We start from the raw sequence: 3,216 nt of genomic DNA, 5'->3' as shown, positions 1-3,216 counted from the left end.
TTTAACGCTGAACAAAAAGCACCAGGAAAGTAACGGTAGCAAAGTGGTTAACGTCAAAGACTGAGCACCTATGTTTATTATGTTCGAATCTCGGTCGTTCCGCAGAAAAAAAAACCTTCACGTAATGACATTGACAACCTTAACATAACACTTTAATTTTGTATTTTCTTCTTTTAATACGTTTATTCTTCCCTATATTTTAGAAACGGATTCATATACGACCCAATCACGTTGTACGGCATAATCACGTTGACATACCGGTTCCCGTCAGATCACCGAAGTTAAGCAACGTTGAGCCTGGCCATTACTAAAATGGGTGACCAATTTGGGAATTGTAGGTGCTGTATATAGGAGGACGTCGCTACCTCCCTGCAAGAGATGCAAAAACTCTAACGTTGTCATCTCCGCTAACGGAGATATACATGCTGCTGGGGACCGCTTGTGAATTTCATACTCCGATGAAACTTTCTCCTTTGGAGGAAGCCAGTTAAACCCAGATAGTGTTAGTGCTGTTTCACAATCACCGTGACACTCCGGTACTCGCCAGATCACCGAAGTTAAGCAAGTTAAATTGATAAGCCTGTCCAGGATGAGTGACCATGTAGGCATAGTCGTAGAAATTTCCAGGTTGGTTTCTGGGGGCGCGTTTAACACATTAGGAGAGATGTCCCCTGAGTCAAGACGGACATCAACGGTAAACTATCGTCTTTATTTGTCTTCCCAAGCTTACCATGGCTCTAAAATTTGAAGAGCCGTGGTCGCCGACGCTGTTTAAAAAAAAAACAAAACAAAACAACAGCGGCGCCCGCTGCTGATATTTATCTCGATTTATTCAGGTGCAACTTGAAAACGGCTATGTTATTGTTAGGTTAGAAGCAGCACTGCGGTATTGTGTTTCACTTCAATGAAGTTCTAGGAAACAAACTTTGTTCATGAAATGTACGTTTAGTTTTGGGCACAGATAGGTAATGATTACAATTATTTGGAGTAATAGGCAGAAGATGTAGATAGAAGCTCAGTTCAACACGTGTCAAGAAAAGATAAAGCAGAGATAGACTCGTTACGTATCTTCTTTATCTTTTTATTTAATTTAAAACTAGCCTGGGTCCCCGGCGTTGCCCGTTTGGTGTTTGGAGGTGTGTGTTGAGCAAAAAAAAACAACAAAAAACAAAAACAAAAAAACAAAAACAAAAACGTGACGCTTAAGCTGTTGCGCCCATCGTCAAACCGGAAGTGACGTAGGTTTAAATTAAGAGTGGACAATCGAAAAGAGGGGATGACTTTCGAAAATATCGATGGGAAAAAAAGCGATACCTCCTTGTAGTAAAGTTCCGAGTTGAAGGTAAGGGAATTAATGTTTTTGGCCAACTTTTCGATATTTGTCGTCCGAAGGGCCAAGCCTCAAAACGATACCGATCTCGTGAAAGTCCGTCGTCTCTATCGAAAGATTTTGCGAAACATACAAACATACATACATACATTTAAACAGACAGGTGAGATTTATATTATAGAAGATTATAAAATTGTTTTGTGAGTTCTTTCTTTTTATCTCATTTTTTTCTCGCTATGTTATATAATTCTTCGTTTTCGATTTTCTTCTTTTTATTGATTTTTTAAAAATTTTAAACTCTTTTTCGCGTTGTTTTTTTGTAAATCATATATTTTTCTTGTTTTTCGCGGAAACCAATGCTGACAATAATCATCTGATTTATACAAAATCAACGTATGAATAATGTTTACTAACGACACAAACGTGACAGTGACTAAGTGGTTAAAGGTACACTGTGACAACCTGGTTGTACCAAGTTCGAATCCATGTTATTCCAAAGAAAACTTTCACATAGAGACGTTGGCACTTTTTTTTTTTGTAATTTCTTCTTTTTCTTTTAATCCGTCTTTCTGTCCATCTCTATTTCATTATTCTCTATATAACATACTAGCGGGGGTATGTCTGGCTTTGTCCGAGCGTCAAATACGCTTAAATATGATAAGTTAATTTGTCCATTTTTTTTGTAATTGTTGTTTTATGTATTCCTTGCATTCTACCCCATTGTTCTCCTTTTTTCTCCTCCCTCCACATTCTCCGCTGCCCCTTTCTCCTTTTCCTTCCTCCCCCTTTCTCTTCTCTGTCATGTTTTCTCTTTTTACTTTTACTTCTTTGTCGATTTAATTATTCTTTTTACTCCGTCCCTTCTACCCTACTATTCTTCTTCGTCTATTTTCGTTGCAATTATTTCATCATTGTGATATCATTGTTGTTATTTCGGCGCCAGTACACTATTGGGACGAAATTCCGGAAATCGTAAAACTGAAAACAATGTTATCTACGTATGCCTCGTATTTTTAAGATGATTATATCCAAAAATTACGAAAATCGATAAGGGAGAAAATATTTATTTAAGAAAATTAAAAAAAATACAATTTGATGAAAACGATCGTAAGACATAGGAGAGTTCAAAAAAGATGTATTTTTTCGTTATGATTTTAACAAGATTGCCGACATTTTTCACCTGCAAACACGATTAAAGTTGTAACATTTCAGGTAATTTCGGTGCATAATTGGGAAGCTACCATTGTAACTGATTAGAATTGACAAAAATCAGTTGAAACCATTGTTTTTTTTTAATCTGAAAACTGCATTTATCGACTACAAAATCTCGTCCCAATTCTGTAGAAGCGTCGATATTTCTTTTTACAACATGTCTCTTCTGTACTTTTTTATCTTTGCCATTTCATTCTTTTACTTATACATCAGAATCTTTTCATCTTCTTAATCTTTAATCTTTATCTCTTTCTTCTACTAGCAGGGGTCCCCCCGCATTGCCCGGTCTTAAAATATGCTTAATTATGACATTTTGATTAATGCAGATTTCGTATATATAATTACATTATATAATACCCAATATATAGTAATGATTTAAAAAGTTTTTAAAAAAATGACACATGCGCCACCACCGAGAATCGAAACCAAATGTTTAGCTTACGATTTATTTTTCCTTTGACGTTGATGTCTGAGCTATGAAGTGCAATGCTAAAAAGTAAAACATGAACTAATAGCTTTTACGTTATGCATGCATATTCGTAATATCGTTGTTCAACCTTCACCTGGCAAATTCCATTTCTTTCAATTTTCAACCTCTTGCACCGAATTTCCAGGCTAAAACACAAATATAAAGTTTCGCATGAGTTTGAATACACTATATATTAAGTTTCATA

General features: G+C 35.8%; 1 pseudogene; it reads left to right on the top strand.

Annotated features, from left to right (window-relative positions):
• Positions 1–231: 231 nt before the first annotated feature.
• On the top strand, positions 232–350 carry LOC145288307 (5S ribosomal RNA; annotated as a pseudogene).
• The last annotated feature ends 2,866 nt before the right edge of the window (positions 351–3,216 follow it).

Source organism: Euprymna scolopes, chromosome 11 (assembly GCF_053919585.1).
Source record: "Euprymna scolopes isolate OS-2025 chromosome 11, ASM5391958v1, whole genome shotgun sequence".
Classification (NCBI taxonomy): domain Eukaryota; kingdom Metazoa; phylum Mollusca; class Cephalopoda; order Sepiida; family Sepiolidae; genus Euprymna; species Euprymna scolopes.
Note: the sequence above shows the minus strand (reverse complement) of the source record. Positions and strands in the feature narration are given on the sequence as shown.